The 22,272-nt window shown below is 47.5% G+C and overlaps 1 protein-coding gene across 6 annotated transcripts in view; it reads left to right on the forward strand.

Moving 5' to 3' along the window:
* Nucleotides 1–22,272, forward strand: part of HPSE2 (heparanase 2 (inactive)) — a 277,720-nt gene that overhangs the window by 106,156 nt on the left and 149,292 nt on the right. The window lies entirely within an intron of this gene.

The raw sequence follows: 22,272 nt of genomic DNA on the forward strand, positions 1-22,272 counted from the left end.
TGCATGGTATCCCTGGGAACCATTATTCCATCCTTGCCTCCGGGGGGCTACTATGCCGCCCTGGATAGGAAGGACGCGTACTTTTGCAATGCCATCTTCCCTCCGCATGGGAGATGCCTCCGCTTTATAGCCAGCGGTGAATACTCCCGGTTTACGGCCATAGTCGCCGCCTACCGTAGCTATGTCGGATATGCGTTTTTCCGTATTGGGACGATTCGCTTATCCGAGGAGACTCTGACACACAAACCACTCAGCCCGTGGGCATCGTCACGGTCTTATTCACAGATCAAGGCCTGATGATTACTAATAGAGCAATCCGCTCTGGTTCCCACGCAGAGGTTGGGCTTCCTAGGGGCTATCTTGGTCTCCTACCTAGCCGGAGCCTGCTTATCGCAACTGCGGTTTTAGGCGATGGCATCAATCATCTGAGGTCTGAAGGCTTTCCCAACGACCTCAGCTCGTTCTTGTCTCAGTCTCCTGGGTCCATGGTTGCCCGCAAGTTTGTAACCAAACGCGCCAAGCTCCGCCTCCGTCCTCTCCAAGTCCGGCCCACCTCGGCGTACCGCTTGGACAGGGAGCCAATGGTCATGGTAGTCACCGTTCCCTCGAACGCCTTAGGCTCCCTAGAGTGGTGGCTAACTCCCTCCTTGGTGTGGACAGGATGCGGTTTCATCCGCCCCAGCCCTCACTGCCCCTGACGGCGGACGCATCATCTCTCTGCTCGAGTGCTCATGGTCACCTCCGAGCTTAAGGCCTTCGGTCTTCTAGGGAGCTGGCATTCCTCATTAATGCCCCAAGAATGAGAGTAGTCCGCCTGGCATGCCAGGGGTTCCATCGGCAGCTGCGAGGCCGTTGTATCTCGGTGTTTACAGCCAACACAATGGCCAGGTGCTTCATAAGCATTCAGGGGGGACATAGTCCTCCCCCCTTTTTTGTCAGGAGGCCATCCATTTCCGGGTCTTTTGCATGGCCCACTCGATGGAGCTGGCGACGTCCTTTCTCCCAGGCGTTCGGAACGTCTTATCTCTTTGACTCAGCAGGTCTTTCCTGTCTTACGAGTCATCACTCTGCCCCATGTGAGGCGTCCCGCTTTCCGGAAGTGGAAATGGTTCCTCGCACAGACCTGTTCGCTCACCGCGAGTGCAGGAAATGCCAGATGTTCTGCTCCTTCCAAGGTCTCTCCTCGGAATCGATCTTGGTCGCATTCCTGATGCCGTGGAACGGCCAACTGCATTATGCCTTCCCGCTGTTCCCACTGGTTCGTTACGTCCTGCTCAAATTCCGCAGGGGCGGAGCGTGCATCATCATCATGATCACTCCAAAGTGGTCCAGGCAGCACTGACATACCACGTTGCTCGGCCTGTCAGCCCAGACCTCATCACTCAGGGCAATGACAGGCTTCGTCACTTGGACCTGCAGCCTCTTCGCCTCACGTACCTGAGTCGGGGTGACAGGCAGCCTTCCGCCTGGTCAACGTACCGAGCCAGGTGGAAGCGTTTCCTTTACAGCTGCAGTACGCTCGATCTTGCTCCTGCTGAGGTCTCGATCCCCTCTATTGGCCTGCCTCTGGCCTTCAGCGGCAGGATCTGGCGGTATCATCGCTGAGGATACTCTCAGCAGCCATCCCTACCTTCCAGCAGGCTAAGATGGACGTTCAGTGTCCCACTATGGGTTCGAGGTCCCTCAAGGGCTTGGAGCGCTTGCACCCTCGGGTGCGCCGCCCAGCCCCGCCCTGGGGCCTCAACCTAGTCTTGGCCAGACGGGTCTCTGAGATCAGAGCTCTTACGAAGGTTCCACAAAGACAAGGTGCAGTTATGACCGCACCCGGCTTTCCTCCCTAAGGTGTTTTGGCCTTTTATGTTACCCACAGCTCAACGCAATGGGCATAACCGTTGCACTCCTTGGACATCTGTGGAGTGCTCGCATTAGTTGTGCTGACAGAATCATTTCCTAAGGTGCCCCAGCTCTGCCCCGGTAGCGGGCCAAAGGGAGGGCTTGCTTGTTTTCCTCTCAGAGGATCTCATCTTGGGTGATGGCGGACATCCCCACTTGTTATGATTTGGCTCATATTTCCCCAAGCCACATCACCGTGCATTCTACCAGGGCTCAGGCTTCATCTGCCGCCTTGCTGGCTCGTGTTTCTACCCACGAGACCTGTCGCGAAGCTCCATTGGTCCTCGGTCCTTACCTTTGCTTCGCAGTATGCCCTGGTTCAAGAGAGGCTGTAGCCTCTGGCTCGGCAGTTTTATTCTGCCACATTTCACTCCGACCCCACCGCCTTTGTAAGGCTTGGGATTCACCTAACTGGAATGGATATGAGCAATCACTCGAAGAAGAAAAGACGGTTACTCACCTTTGTAACTGTTGTTCTTCGAGATGTGTTGCTCATATCCATTCCACACCCACCCTCCTTCCCCACTGTCGGAGTAGCCGGCAAGAAGGAACTGAGGAGCGGGTGGGCCGGCAGGAGTATATATGGAGCGCCATGGTGGCGCCACTCTAGGGGGCGACCTGCCGGCCCACTGAGTTGCTAGGGTAAAAGTTTTCCGACGAATGTGCACGCGCGGCGCGTACACCTAACTGGAATGGATATGAGCAACACATCTCGAAGAACAACAGTTACAAAGGTGAGTAACCGTCTTTTTCTAGAGTCATCTCTGTCAGCTGCTTTCCCTGGTTGAGTGATAGTGTGTTAGTCACTTTTCAGACATGGCTTAATACTTCCTCTTTATGTACCAGCATGGATGAGGCGCATGTTTTTTCTGATACAGACTGAGGTTGATTGATCTTTCATGAAACCTGGTATGATTGGGGAAAGGATGAGAGAACAAACATGTGACCGATATTAGTCACGTTTCTCAGTGGCCTGCTGGAAGGTGCTGAGAGGCTCTGTGGTTATGAGCATGGTGTAAGAATCTCTATAGAACAGAATATTACCAGTCTGGCAACTAACAGGTGAAGGAACAGGTGCCTTTAACAGCTCTGTCTGAAGAGAGAGTGGAACCATCTCAGCACATTCCTGTTACATCCCCAGGGAAGGACAGGAGCATTTCATGATTGACTGATGGCACAAATGCCTCAGAGATCCAGCCATGCAAGAATGGAATTCTGTCCCTTGACTGTGGGCAAGATGAGATCAGCTCTTAGCATTGAGCAGCGCTCTCTCTGTTCCATGCCCTGGCCTCAGATCCCCACCTCACTTGGTAAACAGGCCCAGCCTTCTTGGTTCTCTGGACACTCACTCCACCATCCCCATCCATTGCTGAACAGCCCATGACCACAGTCTAACTCCTACCACATCAGCATAGTGTCCGTTTCCCTTCTGGTAACTCTTCTGTCGAACCCAGCAGGACCAGGTGCACTCATGTACTGAGGGTTTACGTGTCTCTTGAAATAAGAACAAACAGTCTAGTTCAGACAGGTTTAGATTTTTCAGAGCTGTTTGTTTTTTCTCTTTCCCTTCCACTGTCCTGCAAACACATGCAGAGTATTCAGTTTGTGTGCACGTTGTCTGTGTCTTTCTGACACTCTTTCCAAACTAAAACTTGAAATAAATTTTAATTAAAAAACAAACAAACAAAAAACAAGTATAAAGATAATGGGCCAAATTCTGCTCTCAAATCTCCACTTACTGGAGTCAGCAGAGTCACTCCACATTGTTTCAGAGTAGCAGCCGTGTTAGTCTGTATCCGCAAAAAGAACAGGAGTACTTGTGGCACCTTAGAGACTAACACATTTATTTCAGCATGAGCTTTCGTGAGCTACAGCCCACTTCTTCGGATGCACAGAATGGAACACACAGACAGGAGATATTTATACATACAGAGATCATGAAAAACTCCATGAACTCCACATTGTGAATTTAATCTCCAGCTTTGCTCTACAGTCTAAGACCCTGGCTCTGCTCTTGGCGCTCCATGATAGTAGGACACCCAGTGGGTATGCTACTGGACCCGATGGCAGGAGGCAGTAGCACAATGGTGAGCTAAATCCTACTTGCCCTTCTTAGATTCATTCAAGTTAATAGAGATTCTAGGGATAAGGTAAGCAATAGTGGTTCCTAAATACACAACATACAGTCCAAGAATGTCAGAGGAGAAATGGAAGAAAGTAGGTGAATTATGAAACTAAAAAGTAATCGAGATGTTTTATGCAGGAAGAGCCTTCCCTGAGGCCGCAGATGCAGAGTACTTTCCACTCCCATTGAAATTAGCTCCCTGCTAATTTGGAACCTCAGGTTAGAAGTCTCTGTTCCTATTCTTCACCTTCCCATGTTTCCATCACTGTGAGCACCAGCCCCTTCTACTCTGCTGCTAATGTACGTAAATTTAGTGAAGTAAATATGCTTCTTTTTAAAGATCCTTGTTTCCCTGTTAGCAATCGCCTTTCCTCAGAGCAGCCTGCACTGTACTTGGCTCGGTTCTGGGCTGAAGCACAGCATTTCATTACCGTTTTCATAGAGATTGGTTGCATAGCCATAAATGTTATTCATGGTCATAAAATTATCCAGCACTATAAAAAATAAAATAAAACAGCCACAGCATTTTTCTCAGTGACCTCCTGAGGCTGTAAATTCCACAGGGTGACACTGCACTGCGTCGCGATACATTCTCCTTTCGGCAATGCTGTCCACAAACCCAGAGCCCTTCACAGCTGCTCCCGTAGAAGGCTCACGTGGCTTGCCTCATGCAGTCTGGTTGCTCAGATTGCATAGTCGGGGGGGGGGGGAGGAGGGGACACATATTCCCTCTCTCCACTTCAAGTTTTCTTACCTTATTGGACTCTTTAGTAACACAAGTCTTGAACAGGAATAAAGTGGTAGTTCCTTCTAGTGTTGTCTGTTGTTGGTGCTATCTAGCCCCAGTTCTGTAGTCCTGCCTCCATCCTTGCTCAGGAGTTCAGCCCAGATAAAGAGCTGCAAGTCTGAGCTCATGGTGAATGACCTATCTGACTCTGGGGCTCCAGCATTATAGATGGTGAGTGAGTAGGAACAGTACTGTTGGAATCATATTTAGACTGTTCTAAAAGTGCAGCTTTCAATTCTAGAAGAATGTAGATCTGGCTTTACTTTCACAGAAATACTGGAGTGTGAACTTCCTGGGGCAGCTGCTGAACTGGTACTTTCCTGTGTGCTGTCCAGTGCTGAGCCTGCTGGAGCTCTGTTCTGACTCCACTGGGGCAAAGATGTCCCTCCATTGCTGTGGTCTGTGTACCAAACACATTCCCCAAGGCAGCTTTCAGAGGGAGGAGTGTCTCAGATACAGGGCCGGCTCCAGGCCCCAGCGCGCCAAGCGCGTGCTTGGGGCGGCATGCCGCGGGGGGCACTCTGCCGGTTCCCAGGAGGATGGGAGACTGCTCCGGTGGACCTCCTGCAGGCATCCCTGCGGAGGGTCTGCTGGTCCCGCAGCTCCAGTGGAGCATCCGCAAGCATGCCTGTGGGAGGTCCACCGGAGCCGTGGGACCAGCGGATCCTCTGCAGAGACTCCTGCAGGAGGTCCACCGGAGCCACAGGACCAGCAAGTGGCAGAGCGCCCCCCTTGGAGTGCCACCGTGCTTGGGGCGGCGAAATGGCTAGAGCCAGCCCTGCTCAGATATCTACTGTAGGGTCAGAAGTTTCAACTCCATCTGTTTGGGTATTAAAGCTTCACCGTCCTTTCTGGGACTGAGAAAGCACAGCACAATTTTCCTTTAGGCTGGACCTTTGGTGCCAAAAGATGTAGCTTTGATTCCTACGAATGGTGATTTCTGTATGTAAACAGCCAAGGCACCTCAGATGGAACCTGAACTCCTGTGATCTTTGGGCACCTGAGATGAACTTGTCTGTGGGGCATGGGGAGGAAAGAACACACTTCTCTGAGTGTGGTACGATGTTTCCCTTTAGCGTAAGCCTGAGTGAGGAGAAGAGCCTTCTGCAATTTGGGGGATGAAGGTGCCAGGGTTGACCCTACTGATTGCTGCAGCTTTGGCCTTTCCTGCCATTTGCATGGTGTCTGTGGCATTCTCCCAGTGTGGGGTTGGGAATGGAGTTTCAGATGGCTATTATTTCTGTATGCTCAGAAGCATACTGGACGTTGCACAGAAACAAAGAAAGGAATGGTCCTTGCTTCAAAGAAATTGCAACCAGTATTCGTGTGTTACACAAGAAGTGAGGGTAATAAACAACAGGCAAACAAGGGGGGAGGTAGGACAAAGGGTTCCAGTAATGAGATCACATGGTCAGTGATCTAAGGCATGTGCACATCGCAGTGCTTTTGTTGAATTATTACATGATCGTCAGCATATGCCATGTACTACTAGACAGAAGGGGAATTGTATTAATTTTGACTGACTAAATGAACACAGGGAGTCAAAGGTTTTGACATGACTCTGATGCTGTACATCGTTAAACAGCTAAACAAGGCTCGGGGTTTGGAGTAAAGAGAGCTCAGTCTGCTTAGTCCCATGGCAAATACACGAGAAAATTCCTGCGAAAGTTTGGAAACGAATTGGTCAGGATGCACAAGAGAAAAAGAATCAGAACAAGACACAAAGCATTTTGGAATTGAAATTGAGTGATTCTATGAAACAAACTTTATCAAAGCCCATTTTCAGAGGAAGGAGATGAATTAGAGTCTCTTATTTTGTCAAGCAACCTTCTTGGTGGGGGGGAAGGGGATAGTTCTGTTCGGTTCTGCGAAGCGAATGGTGGTTATTTCCCTGCGTTTGACAGGCATACGCAAAGGGGAAAGAGAGAGAGGCTAGTAAAGATGGGGAAATACAGCGTTTGTTGATGTTCTCATGTACCAGGTGTCAGTCACAAACCAATGCATTGGGCTGCACAGTGGCCGTGGCAGCTGTTGCTCTGAGCTCTGGCTAGGTCCCTCTTCTTTACAGGTCTCTCTCAAGCTGGACAGAGCGGAATGGACCATCTCATCCTTCTGTGCCCCTGCCATGCATTACAGTTGGCCTTAGGATTGGGTGAAAAACTGAGAGAGGGAGACAGGACAGAAGGAAGGTAGTGGGGGAATGGGAGGGAACTGGAGACAGAGTGGGTCTCACATGCCTCTGGTTGGAATCTCTGCTGGCGCAGTAGTGGTGGCTGGGCATCGCCACTGGTGTGTTGTAGTTGGGGTGTCACGATGATGTAATGGTGCTCCAAGCTCAAGAACAAAGGGCCAGAATCCCCGGAGTGAAACAGAAGCCAGCCAGCCTCTCCTCTCCTCAGGGAATCCCTCAGCCATCCATTGTCTGACAAGGAGTGATGGATAGGATAGCCCATGCTCTTATTACCTGCTCCTTCGTGAGGCTTAATTTCTGGCACACCAATTGTGGTCCATTCATTTTAATTTCCCACTATCGTTGTTTTCCAGGTATGATCTCAGCATAGTCCTTGAGTTATAGCAATAGGCTTTTTGGTTTGGGCTAATCAGTCTTTCTGGTTTAAACTTTTACTGGTTTTTATAAACAATTTCATATAATAGGCTGAATTGGACTTTTGTTACATTTCCCCAAAACATTTATGGTGGTGGGTGATTGGATCACTGTATAATCTTTTATCCACTTTAAACTTAGGAATTTATAACATGGGAAATGTAGCACTTTTAAAATGAAAGTGTTGCTTTACCTCTTTAACAATTGTTACTTTTTCCCCCCTCTCTCCCCACTTTTCAAGGGGGAAAAACCGAAAGAAGGTGGGAATTTTCCTAGAGTTTTAAAATGAAAATGTGGGTTTTTCCCCACACAGAGCTTATACTGAGAAAATGTGTCTGTAATTATTCATTGCTGTAATGGGGCTCTACATACTTTCTGTGACATGGTTCCTGAATTCTGTTACTTTCTGATGCAGCAAATTTTCTGTATCTTAGTCCTTTAAATTGAAAATGGTGTTTTCTGTCAATTAAATATGATAATGAACAATACAGTCAGTATGGTATCTTCAGTGTTACTGATATTAAATTCACTCTATGTTACCATCTCCCACACTTTCGGTTTTTACTTGACAAGGCATAGCTGCATCATACAGGCTGAGGCTTTTGATGTACAGGGAGGTGTTGGAGGCAGTTTAGGATAAGAATATTAGCTAGATGTTTTTGATAAAATGGTTCGCAATGGAATAGTTAATATTTAATATGCCATCTTTAGTTATGGAGTGAAAAATCCATTGTTGTGAATGGGGCAATTTACTCTTCTCCGAGCTATTGTTTCAGGCTCCCTGCAGAGGCAGGAAAACACTATCTCAGTCACTCTTTGCTCATGTTTCAAGGTTATTTTCACTCCCATGAGGATGGAAATGTCATTTATCTTTAACTCAGATTCTGGAGAAAAATTATATTGGAAGGAGTGAATACTGCAGTAGCTGTTCAGCTGCAGAATTCCAGAGTGCATGGATCTTGTTTATCATGGAACCATGGTTGCAACCTTAGCTGTCGAGCTGCTACTAAGTAGATTCATTTTCAAAATAACTTGGCCCATTTTCTTCATACTTTGTGTGTGAGGGGGGAAGCAATTGGTTGTCATTCTTCAGTGAATTACTTCATACAAACAAGATGGAAATTAGATAAACTAAACAAACCTCCAAAGCCAGGACTGGTCATTTAGCTCCAAAAACACAGGTCTGTACTGCCTGAGCAAAGGAAGAATCACTGTTACAGTGATGATGTACTGAAGCTACCGCCAGCCACAAGAGGACAAATGTTCATACACGTGTAACCACCACAGATGCAACAATCACGGATTCCAGAGCCAGAAGGAACTGTTGGGGTCATCCAGTCTGACCTTCTGTGTGACACAGGCCAAAGAATGACCCCAAATAATTCAGAGAGTAGATCTTTTAGAAAAACATCGAATCTTGATTTTAAAATTGCCACTGCTGGAGACCACCATGAATATTGTTCCAATAGTTAATGACCCTCACCATTGTGACAGAACATGCCAGACTTTGAATGCACTGCCTCTAAGGTTGCTGGGAGGGCGGCAGGCAGCTCCGGTGGACCTGCCGCAGGCGTCCCTGCGGAGGGTCCACTGGTCCCGCTGCTCCGGTGAAGCATCCGCAGGCACACCTGCCGGAGGTCCACCAGAGCCGCGGGACCACCGGACCCCCCCGCAGGGAACCTTGCGGCAGGTCCACCGGAGCCGCGAGACCGGCGAGCAGCAGAGCACCCCGTGCGGCATGCCGCCGTGCTTGGGGCAGCGAAATTGCAAGAGCTGGCCCTGTTGTATAATATTTGTAAAAAGCTGCATCCTGACCTGCTGGCACAAAAGCACTACTGCTGGACCACAATGTTAGCCTGGTGTTTGCTTCTTTAGTACGAGATGTGTGCATTGACTTGTGGAGTCCAGTGATTCGTGGTGAGGAGCAGGGCTGCGGGAGCGTTTCTGCAGTGCTCAGTGTGGGAACATTGGCTAGGGTTATGGGGTATGAGGAGTAATCAGAACGAATGCTATGACTGCCGTCCAGAATGTAAACACCCTTATAGCTCAATAGGGCTATTTACGTTGAAGGAAATCAGGAACCACACTTTGTTATATTATTCTGAATCAGCTTGTGCAGATGGTAAGCAGAACCAGTGTGTTTGGAGTTCTCTGACAAGCTGGGTCGTACATGAGTGCGATAACTTTTCCTTTGGAAAGTGCTTGATTTTATCAGCTTGTTTACCAAACTGTCACAACAAGGCGTAAAACCAGGGCAGACTCACACTGATAGGAGAAACATGTTCCTGGGAGTGAACAGGGAACAGCTTTCTGCTCTTTGTTAAATGTGGGAATAAGACAGTTTTTCCAAAACCCACCAAACTAGCCGTCAAACAGAGAGTGCCAGAGGGCAGGCATGTAGCAAGAGGGAGGCATTCCATGTGACAAACCATCCTCCTGACCCAGTATTTCATGCTGGCTGCAGACAAGTCTGAAGTGATTTGTTAACCCAGCAATGGGACTGTCCTCTCCAGATCTCCAGTTGGGAGGTGGTGAACCTGCTGAGTTGTTTACTACGGCAGAAATCCAGCTAGTTAAGTTGTAGTCAGTCTTCCAACTGGGAGCAAAGAGCCATTGCAAAATATCCCCCCACCCCACCCCCTTGGCTCTGCGTGTAGATTTCAAATTAAATTGGTTCTGGTTAACAAATGAGAACATGACGGCAAAATTGAATTTTCTGAGGAATGTTGTGAATCCTGTCTGGAAAAAAATAAACACTTGTTTTTCTTCCTGCACCCTCCTCCTTGCCTGCTACTCCCTCTCCCCCTGAAAATGTCTCTCCCCTCCCTCCACAGTCCTTGGCCTCCTTCAAGCACAGGCACATCTGACCAGGTCCTGACATCCTTGTTCAGCAAGGCTGTGTGGTGTAGTGGCTAGTGCACTGAACTGGGCCTCAGAAGACCTGAGTTCTGTAACCAGCTCTGCCACTAGTTTTCTGAATGACTCTGACTAAGTCACTTCTCTCTATGGGTCTCAGTTTCCCCATCTGTTAAAATGGGAATAATGATACTTATCTGTAAAACACATTGAGAGCTATGGATTGAAAGCTTTATGAAAGAGGGAGCTGTTACTATTAGTCATCAGTGAATGCTCCAGTTGAAGGCAGTGGGAGTCTCTGGAAATTGTGACTTCAAGATTTGACTAATAAGCATTATTTTCTGTGTTCCCAAACTCATTCTCTGCGTCTCACTCCCCTGCGCCTTCAGCTCCCAAGGCTCTCTGCTCACTCCGTCTCTGTGTAGACAGACCCATGCCAGCTTTCAGCCTGGCGCGCTAGCTGTGATGGGATGAGTGGGCAGAGGGCTACCCACCCTGAGTACAGACCTGTCCAAGACACTAGGGATGTACTTGGGGTGGCCAGCTCCTCACACTGCTATGACTCCCCTATTTTTAGCACGCTAGCTGTCATCCAGCTAGTGTGGACATGTCTTCTCAAGCTGGAAATTTCACCTTGAGAGAGGGTATCTGCACCTTCTAGCAGACAGGTGCTGTACATAGAGAACAGATGACAGGTCCAGAAAGTGCAGAGCACCGGCTTAAAGTGCCTGGAAGGTATTACCTCTGAGAGCAAAACTAGGCTTAGAGGGTGCTATTCTGCTTTGTGTCGCGGACCAACTCAGGGCCTCTGCACCCTTCAGTCGCTCTAGCGCAGGGGCCAGCAACCTTTCAGAAGTGCTGTGCCAAGTCTTCATTTATTCACTCTAATTTAAGGTTTTGTGTGCCAGTGATACATCTTAACATTTGTAGAAGGTCTTTTTCTAGAAGTCTATGATATATAACTAAACTATTGTTGTATGTAAAGTAAATAAGGCTTTTAAAATGTTTAAGAGGCTTCATTTAAAATTAAATTAACATGCAGAGCCCCCAGGACCGGTGGCTAGGATTCAGGCAGTGTGAGTGCCACTGAAAATCAGCTCGCATGCCGCCTTCGGCACCCGTGCCAAAGGTTGCCTACCTCTGCTCTAGAGTCTTGTGCTGGCCCTCTGCAGGGAGCTTTGTCAGAATTCACATCTTTTATTTTTTAATGGATGGAAAATCTGTGCCATAAGCTGGCATTGTTTAACTTTTGTTTTTCCTGAAAGCTCCGTCCGGTTATTGAGAGCTTCCCTTCCCTGTAACCCAGGCCCTGCAGGCATTTGCTGGGTGCTTCGCAAGCCACTTCTGAGGAACTTATTTTTGTAGCCACTATTCCAGCATTTAGGTCAAACCATTCTGGATCCTTGTTAGTGTTTGAAGCTGAGGCTTTTGTGAGGGACAGGCAAATTTGCTCCTGCACATGAATTAGAACTTCTTGCTTTCTGCTCTTTTGATGGGAAACCAAACTCAGCTAGGCCCTACTCTGCCATTCTACCATACTGCTGTGCCTGGCAGTAACCTGGAAAACTCTGCAGTTCACCAGGATTCTTCCCATGCCTGAGGAAGTTTTAATCCTGAGTTTTTTGTCTACTAAAGACTGTCCTTCCTCCTTTGGGAACTGTGAGAGCCGCCTCCTCTCTGCCCAGGAGTCTGACTAGAACTATGCAAGTAAGGGGGAAAGTGTCTGCGTGAACCTCTGGCTGAAGCTTGTATTTGTGCGGATGACAACGGCAGGGCTGGGTGGAAGCTGAGAGTGCTGCTTATTTTCCAGTTCTTCTTCGAGTGATTGCTCACATCCATTCCAGTTAGGTGTGCGCGCCGCGCGTGCACGTTCGTCGGAAACTTTTTTACCCTAGCAACTCCAGTGGGCCGGCAGGTCGCCCCCTGGAGTGGCGCCGCCATGGCGCTCTATATATACCCCTGCCGGCCCGCCCGCTCCTCCGTTCCTTCTTACCGCCGTGTCGGTCGTTGGAACTGTGGAGCGCGGCATAGCTGTCCTCCACGTCCCTAGCTCTCCTAGTTTTCACTCGCTTATCTCTAGTTCTATATAGTTGTTAATTAGTGTTGTTAAGTAAGTATACGGTCTTCCACAAGGACTAGGTGCAGCTGAGACCACACCCTGCTTTTCTGCCCAAGGTGGTCTCAGCCTTCCATGTCAACCAAGAGATTTTACTTCCGGTTTTTTTCCCAAAACCTCACTCCTCAGGCAGGGAGCAGCAGCTCCACTCGCTGGATGTCCGTAGGGCTCTCGCGTTCTACATAGACAGGACTAAGCCCTTCCGAAAATCCCCCCAGCTTTTCGTGGCGGTAGCAGATCGTATGAAAGGTCTTCCTATCTCCTCCCAGAGGATATCCTCTTGGGTTACGTCCTGTATCAGGACTTGTTATGACTTGGCCCATGTCCCTGCGGGCCGTGTGACTGCGCATTCTACCAGGGCGCAGGCGTCATCGCTGGCTTTCCTAGCCCGTGTGCCCATCCAGGAAATCTGTCGGGCAGCGACCTGGTCATCGGTCCACACCTTTGCTTCCCACTACGCCCTGGTCCAGCAGTCGAGGGAGGATGCGGCCTTCGGAACTGCAGTGCTCCATGCCGCGACTTCTCACTCCGACCCCACCGCCTAGGTATGGCTTGGGAGTCACCTAACTGGAATGGATGTGAGCAATCACTCGAAGAAGAAAAGACAGTTACTCACCTTTGTAACTGTTGTTCTTCGAGATGTGTTGCTCACATCCATTCCACACCCGCCCTCCTTCCCCACTGTCGGAGTAGCCGGCAAGAAGGAACTGAGGAGCGGGCGGGCCGGCAGGGGTATATATAGAGCGCCATGGCGGCGCCACTCTAGGGGGCGACCTGCCGGCCCACTGGAGTTGCTAGGGTAAAAAAGTTTCCGACGAACGTGCACGCGCGGCGCGCACACCTAACTGGAATGGATGTGAGCAACACATCTCGAAGAACAACAGTTACAAAGGTGAGTAACCGTCTTTTACTTCGCCCTCCCAACCAACCTCAGGGTTGTCTGTTGCTTCTTGTCAGGTACACCTGCATTGCAGACTGGGCAGGGCAGGGGCTGTCTCTTTCACTAGCTTTGTTCAGCACCTACCACAATGCAACTGTAATTTAAATAAGAATGATGAAACACCTGGAATGCCCTCCCTGTGTGATCTGTGAGGCCACAGCCATCTCCTCCTTCAAATCCCTCCTCGGGGCCTGTCTGTGGCGATGCTGAGCAGTGATGGCGAGGCCGCAGGGCAGCCGGAGTTGCTGATTTGAAGGATCTGGAAGCACCCAGCTGAGCCCATAACTGCCCGTGCACCTGTGTCACCAGTGCCTGCCATTTCGCACACGCGTTTTTCACGTGGACATGTTAGTATTGCAAGCTCGTGGGGCCAGGGTCACGCATTTCTAAGTGTGTGTGCAGCGTCTACCCCAATGGGGCACCTCCATCTTGGCACCAATCATCAGGAGCGTCCCTGCCTGGGAAGAGGGCAAGATCGGGCCCAGGAGAGCTCAGCCAGGGAAGACGGACTATTTCCTGAAGCAGAACGTTGTGTACTAATGCCAGGGCGAATCTTCAGCAACCCTCCTGTAGTGGCTGGGTGTGAGACAGGAGTGGAGTGTTCAGGAGCAGGGTAATGCATTCAGGGGCCCTGCATCTGGAGTGTGGCTGTGGCTCGAATGGGCAGTTAATGAATGTTCCGCCCTCACCAGTTAGGCCAACAAAATAAATAAAACAGTTTTACTTCTGTTGGATGAAATCAAGTCCTGCTGGACTGTGGCCTAAACACGGTCAGCAGCTCCTCTGGGCCACAGGGCTGCCAACAGCCTGCACCTCCTAGTGCGTTTGGCTTTGGGAAGGAGCCATCAGACTCTAAGGGATTTTTCAGAGCCCCATCTTTGTAGAAGAGGGAAACCATCATCAGTAGGATTTAAAGCACCTTCCATGCCAAGAATGAAATACACAGTAACACTTTGTCTAGAACATAAACACCTTGCCCCAGCCACTGCCCGGTCTCTCCCCTTCTGGAGCAAGGTCATTGGAATGGTCATAGCAATCTGACTCCAGCAGCACCTGATTTCCACTTATAGCTGCAAATCCCCCCTCAGTCAGCTTCAAACTGAGATCCTGGGTGAGATCCTGGCTCTAGTGACGTCAGTGACAAAACTCCCATTGACTTCACTGGTCAGGACTTCACCAGGGGTGCGCTATGGCATTGGCAGACTCTCTTCTGAAGCCTTGGGTGTAGAATAATCCGATTGCTGATGAGGTTCTGCGGCTCGCCGGTGGGAACAAACTTGTATTGCATTTAATTGTGGCAACGCTTGTGTATATTTTGTGATGCCAATAAAATGTATTGAAATGAAATAATTAACCAGGGCCTGAAGAGACAGCTTTAAAAACATCTCGTAAGCACACAGGCCATTTTCTCTTCTCAAATAAGGGCTGAATTTGTGCCATGATGGCAGGCTGACTTGTACGATATGTGATTTGTCTGTTCAATTTACAGAGAGATTTAATGCAAGTGATACCAGAATGTTTTACATCCTTTTCTAAGCCACTGAAGATCTTTTACCTCTTCGTGATCACACTCCTATAGGACCAAAGAATCCTGTGGCACCTTATAGACTAACAGACGTTTTGGAGCATGAGCTTTCGTGGGTGAATACCCACTTCCTCAGATGCATCTGAGGAAGTGGGTATTCACCCACGAAAGCTCATGCTCCAAAACGTCTGTTAGTCTATAAGGTGCCACAGGATTCTTTGCTGCTTTTACAGATCCAGACTAACACGGCTACCCTCTGATACTTGACTCCTATAGGACCGTCTCCTCACCCCTTTGTGTGGGATTGCAGTTGCTTAGCAGCACACAGATTAGGATGCCTTCCAGTTTAGAAGAAAGCCAAGGCCTAGAGAGACAGCGTCTCCTTTGTGGGGGTCAGTATTATCTGTGTTTGGCTGAGGGCTGGTCCACACTACGGGGGGAAATCGATCTTAGATACGCAACTTCAGTTACGTGAATAACCTAGCTGAAGTCGAATATCTAAGACCGGATTACTCACCCGTCCTCACCGCGCGGGATCGATGTTCGCGGCTCCCCCTGTCGATTCCGCAACTCCGTTGGGGTTGATGGAATTCCGGAATCGATATAAGCGCACTCAGGGATCGTTATATCACGTCTAGATGAGACGCGATATATCGATCCCCGAGCAATCGATTTTAACCCGCCGATACGGCGGGTAGTCTGGACGTAGGCTGAGATTATCTGAGTTTGATGTTGCTGCTGCTCTCCTCTTCCAAAGCACTTTCTCATCCCTCTGCTTCTTTCCAGCAACCGTTTCTCTGGCCTGCACTCTTGTCCCTTGTGCTCTTCATCCTGCCATCATTACTCCAGACAAGAGCCAAGGGGGACCCAGACTTTTAACTTTTTTCAGATGTTTGTAATTTTTATCAGAAAGTTTCCATTTAGGCTGAAATTTCTCATGCTTAGTCTCAGCCTAAAGCTGGGTTTTTTTAGGAGATGGCGTGAAGTTGAGTGAAAATCTGTCGAATCATTTCTGAGTAACAAGAGCATAAATATGTTTTCCATTTCTGAAAGCTTGACCCTTTTCTGCACTCCAGTAATGCAAAGACAGCTTCAGTTTGCATCCTCAGTCGTGACACATCCATAGCCCTGAGTGAGGAATGGAGCAAGATTATCACTCAATTGGAAGACAATTGCTTTGGAAAAGTTTCCAAGGACAAACCCCAGTCTTCTTTCCAGCTGCTAAACTCCCTACCTGCTTAGGGCAAGCCTACAATCTCTTGGTGATGGAAACCCTCTGGCTCCTCACAGTCATAAGCCTTCAGCCCCCCCCCTTCTGCCTTGCCTTTCCCTGTCCCAACATACTCTGGGTTGTTCACATCCCGTTCCCTGAGCTCACCTCTTCTTGCACCTCCCTCTTCTAATGCTGCCCACATGGTTCACATTTATCGAAGCTAGAAGCCAACGCACTATCCCACATGCTATGTGTGGACGGGATGTTCACGTGGAATTATTTAATTACAGGTTGCCATGCAATTCTGGGGCATTTATTTTAATAAGTAGGTTTTAATATTTTCCGTAGATTTATTTTTACATGGAGGCTTATCCCATATCCAGGCAGATAAAGGTTTAATTAATCAGTCAGATAGTGGGTTAAACCTGAAAATATTCTGCTTGTGCAGATTGACCTTTATCCCTGGAGAATTGCCTGGGACTGCTACCTCCTTGGACTGGGATCAGAATGCCTTTCAGAGGTTTAATGTTGGTTATTTACTTAGTCTAATAAGATTTTAAAATCTGACAAGGATATTGAAAAAAATCTTCCAAAAAGCAGGCCATTGTCATTATTAACTTAATCCAGCACCCCCCTGTTAGATTTTAATTTCTTTCCTTAACTTCAGAATACAATTTATTTTGAACAGAAGGCTTTGCTTAATAATAATAAAAAGAATGGTGTGTCAGGGCTGGCAGTGGGGTCAAGATACCTCTTGGTTTATTAAGAAATATTCAGCGGCTTTCTCAGAAAAAAAGGCTGTATGAAAAAAACATTTAATAAACCACGGCTTGGTGCCTAAATTCAGAAATTCCATTTCAATTTTCAGTTGCCAGAAGCTGAGAATGGGTGACAGGGGATGGATCACTTGATGTTTCCCTTTTCTGTTCATTCCCTCTGAAGTACCTGGCATTGGCCACTGTTGAAAGACAAGATATTGGGCTAGATGGATCTTTGGTCTGACCCAGTATGGTAGTGTTTATGTTCTTAAGGGATTAGCGGCTTGGTTCCTTGGAGGAGAGAAAGGTGATCAGGAACAATCAACATGGATTCACCAAGGGCAAATCATGCCTGACTAACCTGATTGCCTTCTATGATGAGATAACCGGCTCTGTGGATATGGGGAAAGCGGTGAATGTGATATACCTTGACTTTACAAAAGCTTTTGATACTAGCTCCCACAGTATTCTTGCCAGCAAGTTAAAGAAGTATGGATTGGATGAATGAATTATAAGGTGGATAGAAAGCTGGCTAGATTGTCAGGGTCAGTGGGTGGTCATCAATGGCTAGATGTCTAGTTGGCAGCTGGTATGAAGCAGAATGCCCCAAGGGTCGGTCCTGGGGCCAGTTTTGTTTAACATCTTTATTAATGATCTGGATGATGGGATGGATTACACCCTCAGCAAGTTTGCGGATGACACTAAGCCGGGGGGAAAGGAAGATACGCTATAGGGTAGATATATGATCCAGAGTGACCTAAGCAAATTGGAGGACTGGGCCAAAAGAAATCTGATGAGTTTCAAAAAGGGCAAGTTCAGAGTCCTGCACTTAGGAAGGAAGAATCCCATGCACTGCTACAGGCTGGGGACTAACTGGCTAAGCAGCAGTTCTGCAGAAAAGGACCTGGGGATTACAGTGGATGAGAAACTGGATATGAGTCAGCAGTGTGCCCTTGTTGCCAAAAAGGCTAATGGCATATTGGGCTGTATTAGTAGGAACATTGCCAACAGATCGAGGGAAGTGATTATTCCCCTCAATTCGGTACTGGTGAGGCCACATCTGGAGTATCGCATCCAGTGTTGGGATCCCCACTACAGAAAGGATGTGGACAAATTGGAGAGAGTCCAGCGGAGGGCAACAAAAATGATCAGGGGTCTGGGGCACATGACTTATGAGGAGAGGCTGAGGGAACTGACTTATTTAGTCTGTAGAAGAGAAAAGTGAAGGGGGATTTGATAGCAGCATTCAACTACTTGAAGGGGGGAGGAGTTCAAAGAGGACGGAGCTCAGCTGTTCTCGGTGGCAGATGATGGAACAAGGAGCAATGGTCTCAAGTTGCGTGGGGAAGGTCTAGGTTGGATATTAGGAAACACTATTTCACTAGGAGGGTGATAAGGCAATGGAATGGGTTCCCTAGGGAGGTGGTGGAATCTCCATCCATAATGGTTTTTAAGGTCAGGCTTGACAAAGCCCTGGCTGGGATGATTTAGTTGGGAATTGGTACTGCTTTGAGCAGGGGGTTGGACTAGATGACCTCCTGAGGTCCCTTCCAACCCTGATATTCTATGATTCTATGCTTCTTCCTTATTTACTGTCTCCACACCAATCATTATTTTATAGCCCTCTATCATATTCCCACTTAGTCATCTCTTTTTCCAAGCTAAAAATGTCCCAGTCTTATTAATCTCTCCTCATATGGAAGCTGTTCCATATCCCTAATCATTTTTGTTGCCCTTCTCTGTACCTGTTCCAATTCCAATATATATATATTTTTTGAGATGGGGTGACCACGTCTGCAGGCAGTATTCAATATGTGGGCTTACCATGGATTTATACAGAGGCAATGTGATATTTTTCTGTCTTATTTTCTGTCTCCTTCCTAATGATTCTCAACATTCTGTTTGCATTTTTGACGGCCACTGCACATTGAGTGGATGTTTTCAGAGAACTATCCACAGTGACTCCAAGATCTCTTTCCTGAGGGGTAACAGCTAATTTAGACCCCATCATTTTATATGTATAGTTGGGACTATGTTTTCCAGTGTGCATTACTTTTCATTTATCAAAACTGAATTTCATCTGCCATTTTATTGCCCAGTCACCCAGTTTTGAGAAAGCCTTTTATAACTCTTCACTATCTGCTTTGGACTTAACTATCTTGAGTTGTTTTGTATCTGCAAATTTGGAGACCACATTGTTAACCCATTTTTCCAGATCATTTATGAATATTTTGAATAGGACTGGTCCTAATACAGACACCATTATTTATCTTTCTCCTTTCTGAAAACTGACCATTTATTCCTATCCTTTGTTTCCTGTCTTTTAGACAGTTACTGATCCACGAGAGGACCTTCCCTCTCATCCCATGGCAGCTTACTTTGCTTGAGAGCCTTTGGGGACGGACCTTGTCTAAGGGTTTCTGAAAATCTAAGTACACTATGTCCACTGGATCATCTGTCTCCACATGCTTGTTGACCCCCTCAGAGAATTCTAGTAGATTGGTGAGGTGTGATTTCCCTTTGCAAAAGCTATAGTGACTCTTCCCCAACAAATTATGTTCACCTATGTTTCTGACAATTCTGTTCTTTACTATAGTTTCAACCAATTTGCCTGGTACTGAAGTTAGTTTTACTGGCCTATAATTGCCAGGATTGCCTTGTAGCTTTTAAAAAAACACTGGTGTCACATTAGCTATCTCCAGTCATCTGGTGCAGAGGCTGACCTAAATGATAGGTTACATACCATTGTTAGTAGTTCTAGAATTTCACATTTATGTTATTCAGAGCTCTTGGGTGAATACCATCTGATCCTGGTGACTTATTACTGTTTAATTTATCAGTTTGTTCCAAAACCTCCTCTGATGACACCTCTAATGATCCGCTCTGTGGGCTGTCCAACCAGGGCCCAAACGACTGGAAAGCCGTGTGTCCACATTGCACCAATTATCATTTTAATTAGATATCATGTGCAGCCATTTAAGCTTCAGCATGGTTCTGCTGGGGCTATAGTTTCCACTCCACCCTCGGTGGGCTATAGTTCTGTCCCTTTTTCAGAGGAGGTATCGAAGTGTGAAGGAAGGCTCACTTGGACTGAAAGGCTGAGGAGAAGGATTCTTGCACTTTACTCTCTAGGAGGCAGGGTGTGAGTTCAGTACAATTCCATGGTAGAGTTTTACAGGTGGGTGCTTTTGGACTAGAACGTCCTGGGTATGGTAACTTCGTTGATACAGTATATGTGAACTTGTGTACGACTTTTGACTTAATACCATGTGAGAGTTTGATAAAAAATTAGCACTGTGCAAAATGAGTATAACTCACATTAAGTGGATTAAAAACTGGCTAAATGATAGTTCTCAAAAAGTACTTGTAAATGGTGAATCCTCATCTGATGAGGGTGTCCCACGGGAGGCGGGGTGTTCTTGGTTCAATAGAACAAAATAATTTCTGCTAAATGTTGCAGATGACACAAAAAAATGACACAATGACAAATAAATGATAATGACAAATCCCTGCTACAGAGTGATGTGCTTTATGCGGTAAAGTGGACTCTTCTCAATAATGTATTTTAATACAGCTAAATGCAACATTGTATGTCTAGGAAGCAAGAATATAGGTCACACTTACTGGGAGGGGGCTATATTTGGGAAAGCAGGGACACTAAAAAGGATTTAGAATCATGATGGAAACCAACTGAACATGAGCTCTCCGTGCAATGCTATTGCTGTGGCCATGTCTACACTGCCATCAGAGCTAATATAGCATGTCCACAGTAGCTTTAATCTAGCTATCATGACTAAAAATAGCAGTGTGAAGACGCAGTGTCGCTGGTGGCAGGGTGGGCTGTACAAGCCAATCTGGGATCCTGGGTGTGCACTTTCATTGCTAGCGCACACCAGGGTCTGTGCCACCACGTCTGCACTGCTGTTTGTAGCTGCACTAGCTAGATTAAAGCTATTTTAGGTATGCTGACCCAAACTGCAGGCACAGGCAAGAGGGAGAGTGCTGTATAAGCAGGAGAATATGAAGTAGGAATAAGAAGTGGTATTACTTCTGTATACAAAAGTAGTGAGACTGCTACTGGACACTGTGTCTGAGTCTGGTGTCCGCGCTTCAAAAACTCTGTTGACAAATTGGAATGGGTTCAGAAAAGAGCTACGAGAAAAATTTGAGATCTGAAAAACCTTTTGTTCTAGTGAGAGACTAAGGAAGCTCAATCTGTGCACCATAACAAACAGAAGATTAGAAGTGACTTGATCACAGTCTGTAGGTATCTACATGGGGAAAAGCTACAATGGTAGAGGACTACTTAATCTAGCATGAAAAGGCACAACAAGGTCCAGTGGCTGGTAGCTGAATCTAGATGAATTCAGGCTAGAAATAAGGCACGCATTTTTAACAGTGAGGGCAATTAACCATTGGAACAATTTGCCAAGAGATGTAACGAGTTATCTGTCGCTGGCAGACTTTGAGCCAAGGCTGGATATCTTTCTGAAACATACGTTCTAGTTCAAACAGTAGTATTGGGCCAGGTGCAGAACCCATTGAGTCTAATGCTTTGGCCCAAGGCGTTTTACTGTCAAGGGTCTCCTGATTAGAGCATTTCCCCCTGGTGCCTGACAGCCTAAAGCAAGGTTTCTCCAATTACAGTATGTCTGTGGAGCCCAGCTGGCTTGAAGTGGCACAGAGGAGAAAGGATGGGTGAGTCCATTTCCACTAAAGACTTTTAGATGAGGACCAGGGTTTGCCATTTGGTTCTGACACAAATGGGAAGGCTGTGGGGTTCACAAACTGTGGCACACCATAGTCTTTGCCACAGATCAGGTGGGCTGCAAGAAGCGTCTTTTTGGAAGTTTTGCTCACCCACAGATGGAGCCATTTGAGCTCATCTAAGCGGGGTGGAGAAAGTGGAGGTGACTCCCATTGGAGAGGAGACGTGATTTTGGGGGGCGTTGGAGGACCGGTAATCTGTGTGCCTGGGTAATGACTAGTGCAGCAGGACGCAGTGGCTCTGCTCCATGCCAGTGCCTTTGGCTGACCAAGATACCATGATCCCTCCAAGTGCCTTGAAGAGCATCCCCTTCCTACTTGCACTTCCTGTTTTTCTTGGTTTGAGTTTGAGCTAGCTGTTGTTCATCGATGTGCCAGGCCCTGTGGCACTTTGGTGATGGTGGAGCGTGCATTGGTTTAGATGAGGTATAGTTCTGGGGTGAGTGCATGCTGGTGGACCCTGAGTCTGGGCATCTCCCAGATTCTCTGCGTGGTCTCAGATCAGATGGCGTATTGAGCCCCATGATAGGTTTCAGAGTGGTCGCCGTGTTAGTCTGTATCAGCAAACACAAATAGGATTCCTTGTGGCCCTTAGAGACTAAAATGTATTTGGGCATAAGATTTTGTGGGCCAGAACCCACTTCATCAGATGCATGGAGTGGAAAATACAGAGCCAGGTATAAATAC

This window comes from Gopherus evgoodei, chromosome 7, assembly GCF_007399415.2.
Source record: "Gopherus evgoodei ecotype Sinaloan lineage chromosome 7, rGopEvg1_v1.p, whole genome shotgun sequence".
Lineage (NCBI taxonomy): Eukaryota > Metazoa > Chordata > Testudines > Testudinidae > Gopherus > Gopherus evgoodei.